This window comes from Tamandua tetradactyla (assembly GCF_023851605.1).
Source record: "Tamandua tetradactyla isolate mTamTet1 chromosome 22 unlocalized genomic scaffold, mTamTet1.pri SUPER_22_unloc_3, whole genome shotgun sequence".
NCBI lineage: Eukaryota > Metazoa > Chordata > Mammalia > Pilosa > Myrmecophagidae > Tamandua > Tamandua tetradactyla.
This window is the reverse complement of record NW_027518253.1, coordinates 441045-452599: the sequence shown is the minus strand read 5'-3', so window position 1 is coordinate 452599 and position 11555 is coordinate 441045. Positions and strand designations below refer to the sequence as shown.

The 11555-nt window shown below is 41.0% G+C and overlaps 1 pseudogene across 1 annotated transcript; it reads left to right on the top strand.

Annotated features, from left to right (window-relative positions):
* The first annotated feature begins 35 nt into the window (after positions 1-35).
* LOC143672999 (divergent protein kinase domain 2A-like) lies at positions 36-8590 on the top strand (annotated as a pseudogene). Its single transcript, XR_013170132.1, has 2 exons — positions 36-1186; positions 6032-8590. The product of XR_013170132.1 is annotated as a divergent protein kinase domain 2A-like (transcript).
* The last annotated feature ends 2965 nt before the right edge of the window (positions 8591-11555 follow it).

Below are 11555 nucleotides of genomic sequence, written 5' to 3'. Positions count from 1 at the left end.
AAAAGCCTCATTCTTGTCTTTAAATTTGTGTACATTGTTCAGTGTTTTGGCAGTGGCAGCAGGCTACACATATTCTGTGGTGTTTTGTTTTGTTTTATAGTTACAGTACTGTCTTCTCTGTCTGCTATCACTCCTCTGCAGTAGTTATGTAAGCAGTATCTTGGAATTTTTTCCCCAACTCAGGGAGGGGTGATAGCAGAGGCACAGGCTCGTAGAACAGGTCCCTTCTGGTCACTGATCCTGGCCAAACCGAGCTGTTACAGTGTCACTTCCCAGTCTGTTCACTCCGCACCCATCATGCGGTCCTGAGCTTTAGCATCGCAGGGCTCAGGTGAAGCCTTGTCCTTTCCCCTATGCTGGAATGCCTGGTCCGGGGTCATGGGAAGAGTCTGCTGTAGGATAATAACCCTCTCAGTAGTTGCAAAATCCACTAGGAACCATTTCTCAGAGTAGGAGAATAAATCGTTTTGAGGCTGAGCCAGAGAGGATGAGCAGAAAAGACAGGGCCAGCAGCGCAGGAAAGGAGGCAGCCTTGGGACCATGGCGCTGGGCAGCAGGCGTGTCCCCTAGAGACCTTGGACTGCAGCTGGACGCCCATCCCAGAGCTGGCCCTGACCCCTCCCTGCCCAGGTGGACTCAGTGACCCTGGCAGCCACTCCTTGGGGACCCATGTCACTTCTCAGTGACTGATGACTCAGATGGAGCTCACTACTTAGTGTGGTCCATAGTGATGACTTGGGAAATGAGGTTGACCTCTGATGATTACTGTCACCAGTGTGAGAATTCCCAGGCACACGAGTAGCATCACAAATGAGAGCAGCAGGGGGTGTGTCAAGGGGTCTTCGTGGGAGTCTCCCATGATACTGAGAGCCTTGTCTTGCAGAGTTTCCTGTCTGTTGAAGGCTGGCCATTTGCAAAATACCTGGGAGCTTGTGGAAGAATGGTGGCCATGAGCTACATGGGGGAGGAGCTCTGGAGCTACTTCCACGTGCTGTGGGAGAAGCACATGGACCTCGCCTGGCAGCTGATGGAGATCGCCGAGCAGCTCACCAACAATGACTTTGAGTTCACGCTCTACCTCCTGGATGTCAGCTCGACAACTTCGCCATAGGCTCCAGGGATGGCAAGGTCATCGTCGTGGATGCCGAGAATGTGCTGGTCACTGACAAAAGCCTGATTAGACAAAGTAAGTGTGTGACAGTGGCGTTGTTCCTGCACCCACCCCCACCATCAGTGTGTCCATGCGCGCAAATGACCTGCGACCCACACTTACCTCCTCAGGGGGCAGCTGTCACATCAGCCAACAAATACTGACATCATACTTGTATTCTTAATGCTGTTTTCCGTGTTTACTCAAATATCCTTTGGGCCCTGATGGACACAGGTATGCCCGATGTGTGTGTGTGCCTGTGTGTGTCCACGTGCCTGTGTGTGTGTGTATGCACGCCTGTGTGTGTAGGTACCTGTGTGTGTGTGCCTGTGTGTATGCATGCCTGTGTGTGTGTACACATGCCTGTGTGTATGTGCATGTGCCTGTGTGCATACATGTGCCTGTGTGTGTGCGCATGCCTGTGTGTGTGCGTGCCTGTGTGTGTGCATGCCTGTGTGTGTGTACACGTGCCTGTGTGTGTGTGCATGTGTGTGTGTGTGTAACATGCCTGTGTGTGTTTATGCACACCTTTTACGATGCACCCTGTGTCCTGTGGTCGGGCGTCTAGTGAAGGACTACATCTGCACAGTTTCCAGCTGCTGCAGAGATGGCATTGCTGTTGTGAAAGCTGCTGTGTTGGGCCTTTTACCCTTGGTCTCTGCAGTGATGGTTTTGTTTTTGTTGTAAACCAATTGGGTGATTTGCTGCACTGCAGGTCTGACTTGGTTTGACATTCTGATGATTACTTCTTACCCAAAACTTTGCTCTCCATTTATTTGAGAGCTTTTCATGGGACCTTGTGGGCAGAGTGGCTGAGGCGTCTTGAAAATGACGTGCCATAGGAATTTCAAAGTTGGGAATAAAACCTCTAGTTCTCTAAACCATCCAGCTAGGAAAAGAAATGGAAGAGTTGTTGCTCCATGGTGCAGGTCTTTGTTTTTAATCCCCTCTTTCCCTCCTGAGGATTCCTTGATAAATGCAGACCAAAGATGGGTGTTGCCTGGGGAATGCAGCGAATGTAACAGTTGAGTTGGCTGGCACTTAATGTTTACATGGTCCCAGCAGGAACCTGCTCAGTACCTGGTTTCCCCAGTGCTCAGACTGATGACCTCCTGATCGGCCTCAAAGCTCATGGTGCAAGGAGTGAGTGCTCTGCCCCTGTGTTCCATTCCCCCCTGCTCTCCCTGCATCTGTGAATGCTGTAGCCCCCACAGTAGGCTTTTCTTTAAGTACTTGGAGGAAGTAATATAAAAAGAAAAATAATCAGAAAAAGAAAAAATAAATAAAAGTTCTTGGAGAATTTGTTGCATCAGTTATCTTCTTCAGCCTCCCTCCCCCCTTGGTACTTATTGACTCCTGACAGTATGTATGAGAACCCTCCCCAAAAACAAAAACAGTGTCCAGCTACCCTTAAAGTTACTACTCTGTCTACTGCTTTTCCTTGCCTTTCAACTTTTTTTTATTTTTATTTTTATTGACAAATCTTCACACAACAGACATTCCATACATGATGTACAATTGGTGGCTCATGGTATCATCACATAGTTGTGTATTTATCACCATAATCATTTTTTAGAACATTTATATGACTCCAGAAAAAGAAATAAAAAGAAAAAAGAAAAAAAAAGTCATACATCCCAAGCCCCTTGTTCTGGTTTGCTGGCTGCTGGAATGCAATATACCAGAAACAGAATGGCTTTTCAAAGGGGGAGTTTAAAAAGTTACTAGCTTACAGTTCTAAAGCTAAGAAAATGTCCCAATTAAAACAAGGCTATAGAAATGTCCAATCAAAGGCATCCAGGGAAAGACACCTTGGTTCAAGAAGGATGATGAAGTTCAGGGTCTCTCTCTCATCTGGAAAGGCACATGGCGAACATGACATCATCTGCTAGCTTTCTCTCCTGGCTTCCTGTTTCATGAAGCTCCCCGGGAGGAATTTTCCTTCTTCATCTCCACAGGTCACTGGCTGGTGGCTCCGCTTCTTGTGGCTATGTCATTCTGTTTTGCTCTCTCTGAATCTCTTTCATTCTCCAAAATGTTTCTTATTTTATAGGACTCCAGAAACTTATCAAGACACACCCAAATGGGTGGAGATGTGTCTCACCTAATCCAGCTTAATGACCACCCTTGATTAAATCACATCTCCAGGGAGATGATCTGATTACAGTTTCAAACATACAGTATTGAATAGGGATTATTCTGCCTTTATACAATGGGATTTAGATTAAAGCATGGCTTTTCAAGGGAACATACATCCTTCCAAAGCAGCACACCCCTTACCCCTCCCTCTCACTGATCACTAGACTGTACGTCTACCCAATTTATTTTACCCCTTATCCTCCCCTATTATTTATTTATTTTTAATCTGTATTTTTTTACTCAGCTGTCCATACCCTGGATAAAAGGAGCATCAGATGCAAGGTTTTCACAATCACACAGTCACATTATAAAAGCTATGTCATTATAGTTATCTCCAAAAATTAAGGCTACTGGAACACAGCTCAACAGTTTCAGGTACTTGCCTCCAGCCATTCCAATACACCATAAACTAAACAGGGCTATCTATTTAATGCATAAGAATAGCCTCCAGGATAACCTCTTGACTCTGTTTGAAATCTCTCAGCCAATGAAACTTTACTTTGTTTCATTTCTCTCTTCCCCCTTTTGGACAGGAAGACTTTCTCAATCCCTTGATACCAGGTCCTGGCTCATCCCAGGAATTCTGTCCCATGTTGCCAGGGAGGTTTACACCCCTGGGAGTCATGTCCCATGTAGAGGGGAGGGCAGTGAGTTTGCTTGTCATGTTGGCTGAGAGAGAGGCCACATCTGAGCAACAAAGGATTCTCTTGGGGGTGACTCTTAGGCCTAATTTCAAGTAGGCTTAGCCTGTCCTTTGCATGGATAAATTGCATAGGGGGAAACCCCAATATCGAGGGTTTGGCCTATTGATTTGGTTGTATCCACTGCTTGTGAGACTATTAGAAATTCTCCAAATGGGGAAGTTGAATATTCCCTCCTTTCTCCCCAGTCTCCCAAGGGGACTTTGAAAATACTTCTTTGTTCACTACTGAAATTACTCTGGGATATATCAGGGCATTGTGCTAACCTGGACAAACCAACAAAATCTCATGTCTTACTCAGGATTCCATGCACTTATGGTGTTCAACTAAACTGACCATACAAGTTAAATTATGAAATGCACTATGCAGCCTCAGCTGTTTTTAGAAGTATTGCTCACTCTGCTGCCCTCACCCCCTGGGCCCCCATTCATTCCTTGTTCTGGTGAGCACCGCTTATGAGTTTGCCTTGACCTTAGCAACACGCAAGTGACAAATTCATGATGTATCTTGAACTGGTAACAACTTCTTAAAATTCTTTCTTCCTTTGGCTTTCCTCAACTGCTCACATAGTTCCATTTAAAAAAAATAAATCTCACCTTGTCACTCCCCTGCTTAATGCTTTTAATGGACTTGCTATTGTTCTAGTAAACCTGAGCTCCTTACCATGGTTTAGGTGTGTGGTTTGGCCCTACTCAACTTCATTTTTAATGTTCCTCTGTCCATTGCCCGACAATGCTCCAGCTACAGCGGCCTTTTGCTCTGTGAATGAGCCCTTCCCCCGGGCTTCCCCCACGCAGTTCCCTCCACTACCTCATCTCTCCTCCGTGGTCAGCTGGCTGCTTCCTTCCAAACCTCAGCTCAGTGCTGTCTCTTAAGACACCTTCCCTGACCCTCAGGTCTAACAGGAGAGAGATCTGTTTCCTTCATAAATCTTTCTGCTGTTAGAAACTGCTCTTCCCTTCCTAGCTTTTTTTTTCACAGTTTATGATATATGTCTATTTACTTGCATAATGGTCTGTTTTACACTTGAGTGTAAGCCAGTACCATATATCATCTGTTTTGTTTATTTTATACCCTTGTCTGTCCCAGAGTATACCTTCAAATAATTATTTACTAAATGAATGAATTTCTTTCATTTCTTTCACTGGCCTCTCCTCTCCCAATGCCTTAAGTCTCAAGGATCTGCCCTTATTTTTTTCCTTCGCTGTGAACATATTTTCCTACACAGGTTTATTCATTCCTTTGATTTGATCAAATGCTGCTGGGTTTTAAACATGTGGACTGTACCTCTGACCTCAAAGTCACAGGTTCCACATTTGTATGTCTAGTTGCATCTCAGACACTCCCGTCACCTCCTAGCTGCTCTGTGTTTACTTTCTTTATTTTAACCATCAGCCGGTTGAGCTGTGCCACTCTTATGGTGTCTGCCATTCATCCAGCTAGAACTTTAGACTTGACTCATGCACCCACCTGTTCATTTTGTCACAGGTGTTCCTCCATTCTGGCTTTTCTTTCTGAACCTTCTTTAGTTGCTGTTATCATCTTAGTCCCTCCAGTTGTCAGCCTGGAGATGCCTTTTCTGTGACATAAACCACAGTCATCACCATGTGAGGGGCAGTGTCCTTCTCTAGCCCATGTAGTGCTGTCACACACTCTAGCCACAGTGATCACCTCCAGGTGTCCAGGATGATCTGGACCAGCCCCTTAGTCCATGCCTTTGTGAGACCTGGGTCAGATGGTCTCTGTGCAGCCTGGGTGGTTCTGCAGGGGGTGCTACTGACCCCCACAGTGCTCTGTTGTGTCGTGTCACATGTCTGTGTGGTACATTCATGTATGATGGAAAGTCCCCTGCTAGCCTGACCTTTCTGTGCAGCACAGCTGGCGTCCAGGGTTTCTGTGAATTACTGTGTCTAGTCATATATTATAATGCAAGCTTAAGAACAGATGCTGTTATGTTAATTAGTGAAATGTTACATTTTTGGAAGCAATGTAAACACTGTTTTAAAGTATATTTTTCTTTCTGCTTTTCTCCCTTTCACAGACAAACCTGAAAACTGGGATGTGTGGTATGAAAGCAAATTTGATGGCTGTGATAAGGAGGTTTGCTTATCATTTTCAAAAGAAATCCTCTGTGCTTGTGTCACCGTGGACCACAACTACTATGCTGTTTGTCAGAACCTCTTATTCAGACGTTACCTGGCGCAGCACCTCTGGGAGGCTCCTCCATGACCCACCGAGTGACATTGCCAAAGGGGGGTGACTCAAAGCCCTGCTGGATGAGTGTGCCAACCCAAAGACGTGCTACAGCAGGTTCCAGGCTGTGAGAGCGCTGTGGGAATACCTAGCACAGTTAAGTAACAATATCAGGTAGTCCCTGATGGACTCTTTTTCTTTCCCCTTTTTCATCTAAATACCACTGGCTAAGATGAAACCACCAGAAACTATGTGGAGGAACAGCATTTGAAGTGTACTACATTTGGAGGATGATAAATTTGCACTGATAGATCTTACATTAATGTGCATTAAAATGAGACATGACTTCACAGATCACATGATGCTTGTGCAAATAAATATGTTCTTACATTTTGGAGACTTGAGCTATCATTTACTGTTTTACCCCCCAAGAATGCCTGAGTGGATCGATGTTGCACTGTTGGAAATGAGTCTGATAGCTGCTTTGACTTGTTTATCAAAGGGTACTTGGCACTTGACATAGTTTGCATTGTTGTTATGATTTTGTGAATCTCTTGCATTTACTTTGGATGTCAAGTTAGATTGGTCTGATAGGCCACTTTTTTTTCCTTTTAATGCATGGGGTTTTTCCATTTTAATGTTTTTTATTAAATTTTATACATTCAGGTTATAGTTAATTTACATTTTGACTAGTTTTCATTCAGTGCTTTGTGGTACGTGTTTTCTGCTAGGGCAGGATTCCTAGGTTTACTGTCTTTTTTGTCTGAAAGCTGAATATTTTCTTATGTAAATACTTTCTCCCTTCCTGCTGTGTTATTGCCACTGCATGAGGTCATTTCAAGTTATTTAAGTTACATCTTTTTATGCCAGTAATCACAGGTGTAGACTACACATGGAGTTTGGCATATGTTGCAAATTGCATTTGTCCTTTACTAAAGGCTCTAAGGGAGGATGCTAGCAATCTACACCCTGACATTAATTTTGGTTCAAAAAATATATATAACCCATACTTTAAAAATGCTAACTAGTCCAATATATAGTAATGTGTATGCCAAAGAAATATTTGACCTAGTCCCATGGTCAGATTTTAAAATAGAATTGGTCACCGACTTGCTCTTCTTATCCCACTTGGGATACCTTTAACTCTTTCCTTCCTAATCTCATATCTCCCTGGTTATTACTGTTAAAAAGCTAAGCTACTGCTGTCAAAAATATATAACTAGGGATAGAGCCTGTCTTTTATTCATTGATAGTTTTGCAAAATGAAGATGGTAGTCAGTGATCAATGAACTAAAAATTTCTGCTCTAAAATGGTTCAGCCACTCTGCCTCCACCTTGGTCTTCCTTGTGTGATTGTTAATCTGAGCATCAGATCATCAGATCTTAGGTATGTGGATGAAAGAGTGATGACAGCATGGAATTTGTGGACTATTTAAAAGATGTTGCAGTACATCAGTTACCTGTCATTAATGAAGGTAATACTTTTCTGTTTGAAGTTGTTATTTTTGTTTACAGCAGAGTCTGATGCAGCGTGCAATATTTATTTATATACTGACCTTATTTTAAATTGGAAAGTGATTAAAGTCTGCATAACTAAAGCCAGTTTTTTTTCTTTTTCATTCATTCAGCAACTATTTTTTGAGTATCACTTCTGTGCCAGGTTCATTACTAGCTGCTACATACCATCTAAACATGACACAGTTAAGTAACTTTACAATGACTATCTAAATATTACTGTAGGTATTTAAGTTTAATTAAAATTAATTAGGTGGTGTGTTCATGCTCTTTTACCATCGTGATAGAAATTCTGTTTGTATCATCTGAAATGAGTTTGCTACCAAACAGCAGGATGAAATCAATAAAATTAATCTCAATTTAAAAACTAGAGGGGTGAAGTTTAAGAGTGCTCCATTATAAAATCTATTTATGCATTGTGTTAATTTTATATGCTAGTATATTACATATGCCATCTAGCCCTCAATGAAATGTTTAAGTGCTAGAAATTCTATTAAGCTGACTTTTTACAACTTCAGAAAACTTTTGAAAGGACTAGATAAAATTATTTGTCAAACATTTGCCTTTTACTCAAAACATCAAATAAAATATTCATTCTCCAAACGGAGCACCTTTTATATTTGAGAAGTATTCATTACAAACCTTAGAATTCCAGTTACAGTGTGGTTGTCTGTCAGTGATTTAGCAAACATTTAACTCACTTTATTGGAAGAGCGACTGTGGTTACACAAGAGGGTGAGAGAAAACACTGCCAGCAGCGACTGCTGCTCGAGTTTGTCTTTGTAACTATTTCTCTCCATGAGATTAATGTGTGTGATGTCTCTCACCTTTGAAAAAAGTTGAGGAGAAGACAGTAAAAGAATTAGAAATTAAAAATTACAGGGAAAAATATGTATGTGAAAAGCAATAAATATTTTCTTCACTTTGCTATCAAGATGTTCACTATCAGATATTTATTATACAGCAGCAATTTATATTTTTAATCATTACCCATTAATAGATGCAGTAAAATATTTTTGAATCAGACATTTGGGGTTTGTATGTGCATTAAAATTGTCTTCTGTATCATAAGTTACTGTTTAATTTGAATATTTTATCAGAACTGTCTCCCTGTGCCTTTATAATATGAACTTGTTTCTACAGCTTTTAATGATCTTAATGAAGAGTACTTTAAGAATCACACTTTTCAGACTATCTGTTAACTTCAAATATCAAAATTTTACTTGAGTGGAAAGTGAGGTTGTAGATGAGATTTTGTTATAGTTTTTGGGAACTGTTTGGCCCAAGTTGTGTGTGTGTTTTTTCTGTAATAGTGATTTTTTTTAGCTTCAACCTGCTGTGTTAGGGTTCTCCAGAGAAACAGAACAGACGTTGTGTTAGATTCAGTTGTCAACTTGGCCAGGTGAGCATACCTAGTTTTGTGGCTGTGGACATAAGCCAAGGGTATGTGAACCTCATCTGTTGCCAGTTACATCTGCAGTCAGCTAGGAGGTGTGTCTGCTGCAATAAGTGACATTTGACTTAATTGGCTGGTGCTTGAATGAGAGAACGCAATGTAGCACAGCCTAAGCAGCTCAGCATTCCTCATTTCAGCACTTGCAGCTCAGCCCAGGCCTTTGGAGATGCAGAAAGAAGTCACACAGGGGAAAGTTGTTGGAACCCAGGGGCCTGGAGTGAAGACCAGCAGAGACCATCCTGTGCCTTCCACATAAGAAAGAACCTCAGTGGAAAGTTAGCTGCCTTTCCTCCGAAGAATTAACAAAATAAATCCTCTTTTATTAAAAGCCAATCCATCTCTGGTGTGTTGCATTTCAGCAGCTAGCAAACTAGAACAGACATGTAAGTGGATATGTAAATATTACAAGCTTTATTGTAGGAATGGGCTCACATGACCATGGAGATAGCCAGTTCTGTAACCAAAGGGCAGGCCACAAATCAGAAACTCTGATGAAACTTTTGATGAACTCCCCAGAAGATGCTGGCTGGATGGCTAAAGTGATTTTAGAAATTTCTTTCTGGCTGTGGAAGTCATCAGTTTTCCCTTTAACCACTTGCATGTGACCGGATAAGATTTCTCCATGCTGACTGCAGTCACATTGTTGATTGTAGAGGTGTCAGCCGACCAGTGGCTTAAACTCATGAAATACCTTACAGCTAACAGGTTTGCTTTGCCAAACAACTAGACACCATAACCTACCCAAGTTGACACATGAAATTCCCTCTCACAGCTACTAAATAGGATTTAAAAAATAACTTCATTATAGAAATTTTGTGTAATTCTGTAGATACCAACTTCAAAAGTTAGCATCATATGACTAAGCTTGTTTTATCTTGCCTACTTGTCTCTTGCTTGTTTTGAAGCAAATCTGAGATATCTATTATTTTTTTCATGTGTACATATTAGGCATTTTCCTCCCAATAAAACCACAGTGTTTTGCATCTAAAAATTAAACAGTAATCTCTCAATATTACCAATACAGGAAAGGTCTTAAATTCCACTGGGGTTTTCTCAAATGTGTGGAGTCCTACAGTGGTGATTCCATCCTAAGTATCCAGTGCTTATGAATGGCTTGCCAAAAAAAAATAACTTGAATCTGATCAAATTCTATGGGATAAATGACAGCTTTGTTTAACAAGTAGGAATGGAAAGTAGGGCGACCTTTACAATAAAAGAGTAAAAAAGTCTTAAGTGATACATCAACCTAATGAAATGTGTTGCTTTTGTTTGTATTCTGATTTGAATAAATCAACTTGAGAAAAAAGTTGAGATGGAAATTTGAATACCAACTGAACAAGTGAATGAATATCTTGAGGTAATCTCATCTACTTTAATATTGTAATTGCTTTAATATATAGAAGAACCATAAAAGTATCAATTCCATAAATTGTAATCCAGAAAAGTAAATTATGTTTTACTTTTTAACTGTAAATCTAAATCATAAATAAGAACATTTTAGCATTCCTACTTTAGGGTAGCTTTTTCTTTTAAGAGGTTATTTGCCCATGGTCACAAAAATGGATTGTAGCAGACTGAAACTCAATGTTGATTCTCTGATTTTACTTCTGCATTCTTTCTAAAATACCAGATGCAAATTTTAGGAACCAGAAGGGTATACATGAAGGCAACAGAATATAAATATGATTGTAAAATTCATGTACATTTCATCAATTATTGGAAATTAGGGGAAGGGAAGTTTGCAAAAGCTCATGGATGTTTATTTTATATTTTGGTTTATAATCTAACACTTAATTTAATAAATAAATAACAGTGTTATTTTATTAACTAAATAAGTGTTAGATTTGGCCCTGGGAGCTCTTCAAGTTGGCTTCTGTGTGCCTTAGCTTGTCCCCATCATTTTGTTTCTAGAACATTCCCTTACTTCCTGGTACTCCAGGATGCTCCAGTCTCATCTTAGGTAGTTTCTGCCCAGCCATAGAATCAGTCACTCTGCCAAGGAGTCCTCTAGGTAGAGAAGGGCAGAGAAAGCATGGGCGGGGCCCTAGCTGTGCACATAGAATCTGTGACACCTTTTCTTCTAAGCCCTTGCAGTGGACAGAGCCGGGAGATAATATGAGCATGTGCTAATATATGTTTATACACATCTGTAGTTATATTTCCATCCATCTTTATCTGTATTAAGCTAAATGTGAATTCATACTGATGTCTCCAAATCTATCCATTACAACAAAGTTATAACCTTCTTCTCTTGTTTCCTGTAACCTCCTTGTTCTAGTTTGCTAGCTGCCGGAATGCAACACACCAGAGATGATTGGCTTTTAATAAAAGGGATTTATTTTGTTAGTTCTTCAGAGGAAAGGCAGCTAATTTTCCACTGAGGTTCTTTCTTATGTGGAAG